Raw genomic sequence first — 14073 nt, forward strand, 5'->3', positions numbered from 1 at the left:
ATGCATCATATGTGCGGTAATTCATCTCTGCTAATGCCCCGTTCGATTCCCGCAAACAGAATTTTAAAAGCTTGCCTAGTTTCAGAGATTTTTTTTTAGGTGATTTCCATTAGCGGAGATATTTTGATGTCATAACTTTTTTTCTAGGAGGAATTTTCAAAATCGGATATCATTACTGTCTGCGCATATATATATATATATATATATATATATATATATATATATATATATATATATATATATATATATATATATATATATATATATATATTTCTATGTTTTTATATATATATTTCTATGTTTTTACATATATATGCCAAGTTTCAGGAAGTTGCGATGAAAACTGTAGGCTGTGAAACAAAAAAGTCCACAAGAACAACAACGTGAGTAAGACTTAGAGATCCTCCACGAGGATCTGAAAAAGTGTTGTGTAAATAATTTCAGTTTTGGTGTGTGATAGATTTATGTATTAATGATTGAACGAAGAATGACTGATGATTAATTTGCTGATAGATGATATTATGATACACTGTGTTTGATTTTGGTATGCCAGTCCAGTGCATGTCTTCCTGACTTGGATGTTCAGCTTTTGTGCCGATGAATGAGGTCTGTAGATCATCAATTACTGTGTGTGTGTGTGTGTGTGTGTGTGTGTGTGTGTGTGTGTGTGTGTGTGTGTGTGTGTGTGTGTGTGTGTGTGTGTGTGTGTGTGTGTGTGTGTGTGTGAGTGTCTGTGTGTGTGTATGAGAGACAGAGACAGAGACAGAGACAGACAGACGGGACCCATATCACCCACGTTCATGTAGTCTTCCTATGAATACATAGACATCAGAAGTCCCAGAGTAATACACAGCGATCTCAGAATGGACACAAGATGGCGCTGTAGGTTTTACTAATTAGCATAAGTAATTAATGTGCAACTTTTTGCACTGACGAGTTGTGAATTCTTTCTAAGTGATTTTTTTATCTAAATATATGCAAAATTTTAGGTAGGACTAATCCAAAAATTTCAGAACTGAACCAAAACCCAAGATTGAGGGGAGGTGGGGGGGGGGTGGGCAGGTGGGCAGGGGTAGAATGTACCATAAGCCAAATTTAAAATCAGACATGGATTTAATCCATAAACAAAATATATACAACATTAAATATTTTATTACTTTAAAAAACAAACAGAAACTAGAAAAATAACATTAAAAATGTAAAAACATAGAGGGATGAAATCTCACAAAAACAACCAAACAAGGTAGGAATGATACCACATTACGATACCACAATATGACACCACGATCCTCTTATGGATTACCATCACGACATCTTTTGACATTTTACTTTTGTTGTGGGATTGCGATGGAACAACGTGAAAAGATATCTAATGCTAAACCAGAAGAGGATTGTGGTGTTGTATTATGGCATCGTAATGTGGTGTCATTCCTATCTTGTTTGGTTGTTTCTTTTGAGATTTCTTCCCTCTATGTTTTTACATTTTTTAAAAAATGTACTTTTTCTTGAAATTATTTTGTTGTTTGAGTCGGCCGAGGCCAAGCGAAGAGAGGTCGAGGCCGTTGATTCCTGATACATGAAACACCCTGTAACTTCTGCCTGCAGAATGCAGATATTTTGGAACGCCATTTGCATTTTCCATCCAATAATCATGTAAACTTTGAATAAAAAATATTCTCCATGGGTAGTTGCTTTGATGTTGAAAGCTTCGTGTCAATCGCTGAAGCGGTTGCAAAGAAAATTAATTTAAAAGCGAATAAAGGTGAAAAAGTGAGGGCAGAAGAAAAAAAGTGAAGGCCTCGGCCGACGTTCAACAACATGGTGAAAGATTGTTGTGGATGCTTAAAATGAAAAGGAGGACACATACTGGTCTGACAGGATGGCCGAGAGGTACGCACACTCACCTCTATGCTGTCTAGCCTGGGTTTGAATCCCGACACAGCTATAAAATGTCATCCCAGTGTTTCACAGGTAGTGTGATTCATCAATCTGTATGCCGTCCCTTGGATGGACGTTAAACCGGGCGTCCCGTCTGCTGGCATTAGTTGGTGAACATTAAAGATCCCATGGTGTCATTCACAAATAGTAGGCAAGCTATCGCCGGCACCGTGAACAAATTCCAAATCCCTGCTTTGACTGACTGCTGTGAAGGCAATGGCAAACCACATAGCATGACCCATGCTGTGTGTGTGTGTGTGTGTGTGTGTGTGTGTGTGTGTGTGTGTGTGTGTGTGTGTGTGTGTGTGTGTGTGTGTGTGTGTGTGTGTGTGTGTGTGTGTTTGTTTTGGTTTTTTTAACCCATTCCCCCATGCTATGTATACACTGCATTAATTTTCTTTATATTTCCTCAAACTAACCCCTCCCTCCTTTCCACCCTTTCGCAGTATCTACCATAATAACTTTCACAATACCTCCTAACTTGACTTGGACTCTTCCCTCCCTTTCTTCACCAATCACCCTTCGCCACCATTTTCAATACCAGCTCTGCCCTACCCGGGGCCGGATTTAGACATATGGTGGCCCCTGGGCAGCCTTCAGGAGTGGAGGCCCACCCTACCTTAGAATACTAAAAAGGTGACAAGACACATTTACAGTCATCCATAAAGTTTATTTTTCAAAAACAAAGAATCTGAACTTCTATATAAAATAGAGAATGAGATAAGATGAATATCTTACATCTGTTATAGATGAATATCTTACATCTGTTCCACTAACTACCAACTACCATTCAGGCACTCACAAATACATTTTTCCTTACAAATTTTTTTTTCATGAAGTATGTAGAGGCCCTCTAGTTGTGGAGGCCCCTGGGCAACTGCCCAGCTTGCCCATGCCTAAATCCGGCCCTGGCCCTACCCACTTCTTACACTTCCCAAACCATCACCTTGACTGTCTCCCCCAATCTCGCTTCCCACTCTCATAAGTCCCAACACCGTTAAGATCATAACGCACTGTGCATGTTGTAATTCCCCTGGATTTCTCTGCAGCTAATGTAGGGGAACCTACTCCTCCTCCCACACCCACCCACCCTAACCCCAGCACCCACCTTCCCGCTTATCTCCAGCACCAAACGGCTCTGCCATTCATCGTGCCAAAAGGACCATCGCAAAAAGTCCATTTTAATCTGAAGACCATCTTCTCATGCTTTGCACAGCATGTCCTGCACGTGAATGGGTAAACGCATGAATGTGTCCTCCAAAGTGCGACCATTGTCCTGCATGGTCCACTGGGAAATTTTATTGTCTTGAGTGGAAACAATACATACAACGGGGTGTAGGAAACCGATTGTAGAGCTGTTACACTCCTAGAACAATGTGTTTAGTCCCATAAATACGAGGGATCATAATAATGCCTTTCACTACGTACAGGAAGACCAAAGGCCCATGTTCGGTCCGACCAAAAGCACACTTTTTCTCGATGCCACAAAGACACTGAACCACGGGTCGATGGGAGGGAATTCCAGCTTCCGTGATGAGATGTTTTAACAGGATGGTTTAAGCACCGCGGGCGGTTCTTCTCCGAGTGCGCGCATCATGCGCAGTACATCCAACCCTGGTCCCCTTCCTGCACACCTCCCCACATGCCCAACCACCTCCCCTTGCCTGGGCTCGAAGAAAACTGCCCAGAAGGGCCGAAGAGTCTCTCACGCTCGCTGTGGGAGCGGCCAGGCGGTGGGGACACGCGGTCCGGCGCGCCGCGCAGGATCTGGCAACCAGGTAAGGGCCACGAATCGCATGAGCACGGACACGGGTTGGCACCACCATGCAGACCGTGTGGGGTGGGCGTTGAAGCCCCCGAGCGAAATTTGGCTCAAATCGCATGAGCAGCAGCTCCGGAACCATTAGTTTTCTGCGGCCGCGGTTGTCCGTGGGATTTACCGGCTCCTGCGCATCCCTGATAAGAGACTCCCTTCGAGCTCGTGCCGGTATTACGAGTCATCCCGCGACCCTCACAAGTCGCCTCTTTGTCCGGTTCCATCGTGCGACCTGAGCGAGTCGAACGTGTGATCCCAAATCGAGGAAAGCTCCGTGTCTACAACAAAACTTCCTTTCGACTCTTTTCGCAGACATTTCCTTTATCTCTTTGCCGGTGGAGAGGTAGTGGGAAGCAGGGGTTTGGGTCATGATAAGGGGGAGTGGGAAGGTGGTGGGCCCATGAATTAAGGGAAGGTGACAGGTGGAGGGGTCATCGATAAGGTGAAAGGTGTTGTGCTGGGAGAATGGAGATAAAAGCGACCCTAGTGACATCCTTTTTGAGGATATAATTGATCATTAAGTTGGTGTCCTAAAATATAAAAGGGACCACAAAAATTCAAACAAGAGTGTGTACATATATATATATATATATATATATATATATATATATATATATATATATATATATATATATATATATATGTTTACTTTTATATAAATAATAACTTCATTACACCGAAAAATATCGTGAAACTAATTTTCTCACCAAAAATGTTCGAATAAAAAGCGTAAATGTCGATCTCGGGGAAAATCGACATCGATCCGCTGTTAAATAATGTGTGCGTAGACTTCATATGGTTGAGAGGCGATGAATTGTCCCATTGTGATGTAATAACGGGTTATTTCGTCACACCAGGTATACACATGGAATGGATTTTTCACTTTTTGTCTTTCCCGATGAGACGACTTTTCCAATCTGTCAACTGGCTTCACTTTGTTCCGTAAGCCCAAGATGTCGCGGACATCGTCCTCATGCATGAGAGCTCCCGTTGCCGTGCCATGAGTGTGCCAAGCATCACTCTATCTGCGATGATCGCTTCCCTTTGAGGCAAAGCCTACAGTGACATCAAATGCCCCGATGAGCATGAAAAGGGGATGGAGATGCTCTGCGGGTGGCTCCTTGCACAGAAGCAGCACAGTTTCGCCGCAAAGGGCGTTCTCTCGTTGAACACCTCATGTCGCTATTCTGCACTCATGGTGTGACCCATGCAGGACAAAGTGCAGGAAATTAGCAAGCAGACACGAAGGTCAAAAACTGGATTCCCGCACTGGCCGCTGGAGCTTCATGGCTGAGGTCTAGAGAGATGGTCGCGGGAACGCGCGGTGCATGTCAATGGCATTGGTCATGCTTCAGTGGTCTTAAGGGGAGGGAGGATTTGAGAAGAGAAGAACGCACTGGATGCCAGGTCTATGGTGTCCAAATTATATCGCCCGAGACTCGCAGCAAAACTGCTTACACATGACATACGATGGCCGTTTTCTATCATGGTTCCAAAATATAGTGCTGGCAAATTGAGTAGACCCTTCATGGCGCACGGACGATGTCAAACTTCCCCGAAGGTGGGCAATAGTTTTTTGTGGATATAACAGAGAAAAGCTACAGCCATCGTGTGTGCGTGCGTGCACACGCACACGCGCACACACACACACACACACACACACACACACACACACACACACACACACACACACACACACACACACACACGTAAAAATCAGCAAAATCCCCAACATTTTCATTTGCGTCATCAACCTGAGGATCCGCTTGCATGGTGTTTTCTCCCTCCCTCATGTGTGTCCCTTTTGTCCCTCATGTGTGTCCCTCTCTGAGCTACTTTTGGCTACACCATGTCCACAAGACATTGAGAAGGACCTTGAGACAAGCAATGCAGATCCATGAGTGCTTAATATATAATAACCGGGGAATTGAACCTTGTGATGTCTCGTCATCTTGAAACAGTATCACAATAATGAAATTATGTGTAAATTACAACGCAATGTGTTGTACCAGCTGTGTGTAATCCAATTGTCATGTTTGTTTTTTTATTTAATATTTTCCCAAGGTATTTACTTTGGGAAGCTTTTCCATGCATTTGTCTGGTGATAACTCACCTAACGTTCACCAACTAATGCTGGCAGATGGAACACCCAGCTTAATGTCCATCTGAGAGACGGCATACTTTATGATTCAATCCCTGGCCTGCAAGGCTCCAATGGAAAAGTATTATAATCTGGTCAGGAATGTCGATTGCAGACCAACAAGGCAAAGGTGCTACTTCTGCAGGTGTGTGTGTGTGTGTATGTATGTATATATATATATATATATATATATATATATATATATATATATATATATATATATATATATATATATATATATATATATATATATATATATATATATATATATATATATATATATATATATATATATATATATATATATATGCCTGGTGTTGGCTTAATGGTTAGGGTGGTGGGCTTAGGATCCGAGGATCCTGAGTTCAAATCCCACTCGGCTGTTGAATTAATACCAGGTGGGGTTGACTCTGCCTGTCATCCTTCCGAGGTCGGCAAAATGAGTGCCAGCATGCTGGTATACTGTGTCGGAGTGGCGACCCGTCCAGAATTGTACCCAATAGCCAAGGAGACTGCTTAGGCAGCACCAACGCTCTGCAGAGAGTATGGTCCCAGTGGAGTGGATATATATATATATATATATATATATATATATATATATATATATATATATATATATATATATATATATATATATATATATAATCTTATGTCAGTCTGTTTTATTTGTAACTCATCAAAAGGTTGAAGGTGTCATCCAATTTTTGGGGGGGTTCATTTTGATGCCAGTGAAGTCCATAATTCCCATTCATTTTGTTCTCTGTGGACTAAGAATGAAGTTCACCTTCTTTACCTTCAAATGGCTGCAGCCTTTACTGCTCACATCCTTTATATATCACAACTTTCTCCCTGAGTCAGTATTGTATGTGGTTTTGCATTTCTGGTTCTCAAGTGAAGGGCCTGGGAACGGTAGAAGTGAGGGGCTGGGGGAGAAGGGGGTTTAAAGTGAGACCGGAGGGAGTTTAATGGGTCTGAATCATTCCCCTTTTTATGAGAATAATACATCAATGTGCTGTAGTTTAATCCCACAATTTTCCCTTCATTTTAAAGACCATTTCAACATTTTTTTTTCCAGGTTCAAAGCAATATGAACGCGTCCAGTTATCGTTACAAAGTGGTACCCATATGGTGCTCTCCAATGTCATTGCCACACTTTCTCAGACACATCCCCATAATCCTACACACACTCTGCCCCTCTCTTCAAAATCTGGGTCCTCATTCTTTCTATGATTGTCACTTTTAAGGAAAACTTTATATGGTATTTAGCGATTATTCAATGTGCGTGTAACGATGTAAAGTCTGTTGTTCAAATTTCATAAGTTCATAGATTCGAGACAAAGTCTGATTGACCTTTCCTTGACCGACAATCTGCATCAACAAAAGTGTTTTCTTCATCTTTCAACATTCTAAACCATTTCACTGATCTTTCATTATTATTTTTTTGCTTCAATACCTCTGCAATGGTAGGTAGGCTTGTATGCCCTGAATAATAAACCCTCATTCCAACACCAGTACCATGCAGACATAGATTATTGCACATATAATGGTTTAAAGTCGATGTGTTTGCTGTTTTTAATTATTTTAAACTTGTTTTATTTGCCTTGTGCCATATATCTGTTCATGAGGTGCGTGAATACTTTGATGGTGTGATAAAGTAAGCATAGGTTTCATTTTCATGTGTGTGGTGTTCAGAAGTTCTGTAAACGAGATACAGTAATCCAAGAAAGGTCAAAAAAGTATAATGAAACAGATACTGCACATGAATTTCTATATTTTATTAACTTTTTTATATACTTATATGTTGAAAAACGCAATAAAACGATGGTGTATCTAAGACGCATGTGTGTCCTTCACATAACTTAAAAAAAAATAATGTACTGTACCGTACTTTATAGCGTAACTTGGTATGAGAGCTCAATGCTTGGTTCAGCATATCCACTTTTCCAGCGAGCGAGCTGTGAGTGCTACTGAACAAATGTGTAAATTGGAAGGTGGAGCAGATGTAGTGTAAATGTGGAAATACATAATTATGCTCCATGTATAAACGATGAAATGGGCAATAAAGTGAAATTAGCAAATTTAAGTAACACACCATACAATATCCCTTTCTCCATCTGACACACAAATCCACATGTAATATATATATATACATACACACAGGGGGCTGCAAAAGTAGGTATACAGTAAGGATTACACCAGTATTACCAGTATTATAATAGTGGTGCTTGGATTCATTTAATACGAGAATTCATTTAATTCATTAAAATTGGTATGGTATGTTATTATTGATATGCTTGTACAATCAATAAAATACGATTTATGCGCACGTTTTGTTTTTCATTACTGTATACCTACTTTTGCAGCCATATATATATATATATATATATATATATATATATATATATATATATATATATATATATATATATATATATATATATATATATCTATATCATATATGTATGTATACACATATCTATATCATATGTATACACATATATATATATATATATATATATATATATATATATATATATATCATATATGTATGTATACACATATCTATATCATGTATGTATGTATACACATATCTATATCATGTATGTATGTATACACATATCTATATCATGTATGTATGTATACACATATCTATATCATGTATGTATGTATACACATATCTATATCATGTATGTATGTATACACATATCTATATCATGTATGTATGTATACATATATATATATATATATATATATATATATATCATGTATGTATGTATACACATATCTATATCATGTATGTATGTATGTATACATATATTTACACATACTTTAGTGAAATGTGGACAAATGAGCAGTAAAACCGACAGCATGGGGGCTGAAACCGTCAAAATGAAGACATCTCTCAAGCCGAATTTGATGGTCGGAATGTGCTTTCCACATGTCTTAATCACAATGTAATAAACAATGAATGCAGTACAACTGGATTTGCTAAGGGGGGGATGCATTGTATGCACTAAGTAACTTTTACAGTTGTTTCTACCACATACATTCCAACACTGACATATAGAATAAACTTCAAAACAGCAACAACCATCAAAATTAGAACAACACGGACAAGGATTTAATAACTGCGATTGTGACCCAGGGGTGGGGGTGGGGGTGGGGTGCCGGCATATGGCAGTCCCAGCATGAAGGAAGCAAACGTGGCCGGGCTGGGGGCTGCTTGGTACTGCAGTGCGGCAGCAGCTGCGACGTGGTCGCTACGATCTTCCTCTTCACTCCCTCGCAGCGACGGATTCTCAAAGGATGATTGTTAATTTATTTCGCTCCAATTACTTTTACTTTCCTTCCATGACATTGAAAATATGATTGCATCCTCTCAACCAGCCTTTTACCTGCGCAATTCCGAAACCAAATTTATTGCATAAATGATTAATTGCACGTTTATTGGTTGTTATAACATTGAAAGCTCATGCGGGAAGTTGGTATACTGATATGTGCTTGGGGAAGGACATTTGGACCTGATAAGGTTTAAGGGAAAATTAGAAGAGCGTAGCCTATATCAGTCCATTAAAGACTTTTCCCATTGTAAGCTTTATAATTACCGTCTTTGCATTGTTCCATTAACTGTAATGATGTTCTTTGTTGGTGTATTATGTCACAAGCATACCATCCAAGTGGAGGTCACACGCTTTCCTTTGAGCTGTCCCCTCTTGGTTTGATTCCTGACCTGACTATCGGATTGGTGTTGCACAGGCAGGACATCGCATCGAACAGTGCGCTGTCCCTCGGAAGGACGTTAAGCCTGGTGTCCCATTTGACTTCAATAGTTTGGTGGAGAGTAAAGCTCCCCAGATGTCCTTCATGAAGAGTATGCGAGCTACGCCGCACCATGAACAAATTCCAAATTCCTACCCGAACTACTGTTGGGAGTGGGATGGCAAACTGCCCAGCATGACTGTTTCTAAGAAATCGCTTTTGCAGAACCAACGCTCTGTTACACAGAGCATGGTACATCTGATCAGATATTTATGCAGTTTTGGGTTTTCTCTGCAGAACTGGATAAAATCATGAGCTGGTCCAACACATGGAACATGTCTTTCAATCCTGACAAATCTCCCACTCTCACGATGTCTCTCCGAAAGAACCGTCTGGAAAATCCTCCCATCTACTTTCTCAATGATCCTCTTGACGAAGTCCTTTCATTCAAACTTCTGGATCTCACTATCTGCCATGATCTTTCCTGAAAAAGCCACATTACCTCCAAAGGCCTCCAAAGCCAGTTGCCAACTGGGAATCCTCCGTCGTGTAAAGTCCTTCCTCCACCCACCTGAGCTCCTGACCAGATACAAAGCTTTTGTCCATAGCCTGATGGAGTACTGCTCTCTCCTCAAGGCTGGTGCTCCTGCCTCTCACCTTTTTCGGCTTCACACTGTAGAAATCAAGGCATTTAGGATCATTGGTATCTCCCGTGATGAGGCCGAGTCTTTGGTCTCTCACTCTCTCACTGCAGGCAGATTGGTTGGTCTTTCTGTCTTCTACCATCTCCTCTTTGGCCTCACCCCCCCAGCTCTGTCTGAGATGTGTCCCCCCACCCCATCCCATATTTCCACAGGGTGATCAAGGACCACCAGCAACCCCCTCCTGGTAAAACTGCCAAAATCAAGAATCACTGCTCACCTTCACTCTTTCATTCTTCTTTTTTCCCACCTTTGGTACAAACTCCCACACTCTCTTCAATTATACTCTTCCCTCCAGGTCTTAAAAACAGCTGTTCACCACCACCTCTTATCTTCCCCCATCCAAAACCACGATCTTTTCTATCCCCGCTAATCTGCCCCAAACCCCCTTCCTTGAAATTCCCTGCTTTCCTTCCTGAAAGTCCCTGTCGTGTAAGGATCTGAAAGTCCCTGTCGTGTCTATCTTATTTACCTTGCGTACCCCACCTGATCCCTCTCCCTTCCACAGATATCCTCATGTCTCTGTTTCCCACTGTTTTTTCCTTCCCTCTTCAGTCCCTCTTGTCTCCTGCTCCCCTTGTTGTTCGTTCTGTGTGTTAACTCTCATATGAGCTTCGTTATTTTCTACAAACAAATAGAAGGAAAAAAAAAAGAAGAGTTTCTTCATCTGTTAGATCTTGACCAAAGTGGTGAAGACCCATCCAAATTGGGAATCGGCTATAACTTGGCATTGGCAAAAGGTCAAAATATATAGGTGTTCTGTACCTTAGGCTAAGTAAGGTGCAGAAGGTGGTGAAGAAACGAACCTCTTGCATTGCTCAGAAGCCTCACTATATCACACACATTGGTGTTGTACAAGCGTACCCTTGGAGGATTGAATTTGGCAGCAGACACCTTTGTACATGGGCAAATAGAGACAGGGCTGTTGCAGTAAGCTCGAACCTTCATGACACGTAACACTCAGGGTCTCGGCAATTATTTACCGCTGTTGCTAGCCCCAAGAACAAAGGGGTTGATAGCCATGTGCTGGGGCCCTCTTTACGTAGCTTGGTCCTCAAGAGCAGCTGTACCAAATCCACAGAGAAGTTCTTCTTCAGAATGAACCAAATAAAGGCAGAGTCTGAATTGAACTTGCTTTCAGGCATCATCATCCTTCAGTCCGCAAGCCACAGAGGAGTACCTCTCCAAATCTGACTTTCTTTGCTTATCCTGCTCCCCTCTGAGTAGCACTCCCCTGCCAGTTTCAGCTCTCACTCTGGCTACCCAACAATGCTCTGTGACTCTTGCTTTGTGCTATCTCTGTGGTATATTTAATAATCTGTCCACATTTGCTCAAAATTATCCCTCGAGCTTCTTCTTACAAAAATGGAGAAAATTTACTTTACTCGGTTCTGGTGTCCACTGGTTTTACCAGTAAAATCTTATTCACTGAATGGTGTGAATATTCAATCGTACTTGATGAACCATCAGCTGATCTACGTCGGCTCTTATTCTAAAGTCCTGGTGAGATTTGTTATGGTTCAGAAAAACGGCTTTCAGTTCAAAACAACGAACAAGTTTTATGAATGTTTCAAAGGGAATTCAGAATAGATATGTGTATGCAGCAGGATTTTCCTTCATTTATGTTCTGTGATCTTGAGAGCTTTCCTAAGAGCCTTTATCTGGCACAAACAGCAAAAATCAAGGGTTGATCAAACATAACATCACTGCAGGTAAATCATCGTGTAATTATACTCGTAATAAGGCATCATGCCCTTGTGTCGTAACAATATAGCTTGCCTTTGAAAAGAGCTTTAATGAGAGGGGATGGACACTCCACTTCATTATTTACAATAAACAAATGCATACTTTCATGCCTGTCGTTTATCCAGTAAATTTGTGATCTCCGAGTGTGTCAAGAAGAATCAAAATGCTTGAGAAGTGAATCTGTTGTCAGTGTCATCGGCACACAGGCCGTTGGCTTTGTAAGATTGGAACACAAAAAGAAGTAAATAAAACTTGAATTTTGTCTCATGATAAGATTATAGACTTTTCTGGACAAAATAACTATTTCCTGGGATATTGTGTCGAGAGACACTGCTGCTATTCTGTGGTGTTGGCAACTGCGTTATAACAAAGGGTTGCATTCCTGGAGTGTTCCCCAGGAAAAAATGCTCCAGTTAGAACTATAGTATATGAGAGTTGTACTCTCATATACTATAGTTGGTAACAGGTCCTACAACAGTAGTCTGCAAAAAATTACTGCAGGAAAGGAATGCCTTGCCTGGATCATATTGATTCTAGTCGATCTAGCATGTTGCAAATCACTGCATTAATAAAACTTTTAGGCAATGTATATTTCGCTGGCGGACCCTACAGGACAACAAATATTTGCTTTTTAAACTAATTTGACAGTAAAATGATTTCAGTGCTTCAAGACATTAATTTAACATAGTTAAAGCGTCTCATCCGAGTCTGGGAGGTCGACTGTTCAAACCATGGCCGAGTCAAACCAAAGACTTGAAAAATGGTACATGCTGCTTCCTTGCTTGACGTTCAGCATTTTAAAAAGGACAGAGCACAGACAATCCCCATATGTTGGCATCCCTGGGGAGCAGAAAATTCCTCCTTGGGGAATCCCTCTCTGAGTGTGGTGAGAAAGGCAGCGCCATTGTTGTGGCATCGCTGGTACCCAGGGTGCCCCGGGAAGTGACGGCACCTCCCCCAAGCTCAGTGGCCGTTTGTCTCGTCTAACAGTCCTATGTTGCGTCTCATGTATTCATCTTTTTTTCCGTTTTTGTGAAATGTGTGTGACAGCTCCACTATTAGCCTTCGGTCCTGTTAAAAAAATAAAAAATGCAGTGACATCACCACTGGTAATGGCACATATTACATGAAGAATATTTCACTGCGGTGACACCAATCTGAACACTCAATAATAATACTAACGTTAACCCGAACTTTAAAATTAACACTTTAAACCATAAAATTATGAATTCAAAGGAATTTGTAAAATAATGGCCATTCGAGTTGTGGTTTGGTAATGGGATAATGTTAAACTAAATCTTTAAACTAATCCTAACCTTAATGGCCATATTTTCAATATTTTCTTTTTTCAGCAGCGGTATCGTAACTTCACTCTGAATGAACCACTGGAACCACTTTATTGGTGAAAGTGTTATGTTAACTTTTACCAATACCGGCTAAATATATACCGTACTTTAAAACTTGTCATTTTAATCAAGGAGGTGAATAATTGAGCTTAAAATGAACAACATGAATGGTATTAATCATATACGAACATAACATTTACTGCTGCTGTTTAAATGTGAATGATACATTGTTAGTGAGTGAGTTAATGCACAATTAGAATTTCAACTGCCATACTGACCTTTCATAGTGCAGTTTTGAGTGGGTTTGATTGTGCGATGTGGTTCGGTTTAATCACTCGCTGTGCAGACTGTATGGTTTTTCTTTCATAACAACTAAAATATAGATATCTGCGATCGCCAAGGATAGGCCTCCGCTGGCTTACCCTACCCTTGGCCAATGATCTAATGATGGCCATTTTGTTTGGACCGCCATATGATTTTGATCTTCAACATAGAGGGATAGAGTGGAAATTAATAAAATGTGTCCCCATGTACAATCGATCCATAAAACCAAACATCATGACAATTGGAGGAAAACTGGTCAAGTTGTAATCAAAAATGTTTTTTTTTTGTTCATTAGGTCACATT

General features: G+C 40.7%; 1 protein-coding gene across 3 annotated transcripts in view; it reads left to right on the plus strand.

The window, feature by feature from the left end:
• The window catches only part of SV2C (synaptic vesicle glycoprotein 2C), a 143693-nt gene that overhangs the window by 984 nt on the left and 128636 nt on the right, over positions 1-14073 (plus strand). Inside the window, exon 1 of one of the 3 annotated variants that reach the window (XM_085874556.1) lies at positions 3140-3716. The exons of 1 other annotated variant lie outside the window; for it this stretch is intronic. The gene's annotated coding sequence lies outside the window, so the exon portion shown is untranslated. Of the gene's footprint in view, positions 1-3139; positions 3717-14073 lie in introns of those variants that run through there. One more of the 3 variants, XM_085874553.1, reaches the window with a different exon arrangement.

This window comes from Eptatretus burgeri, chromosome 3 (genome assembly GCF_056783735.1).
Source record: "Eptatretus burgeri isolate ZD-2024b chromosome 3, Ebu_testis_v1, whole genome shotgun sequence".
Lineage (NCBI taxonomy): Eukaryota > Metazoa > Chordata > Myxini > Myxiniformes > Myxinidae > Eptatretus > Eptatretus burgeri.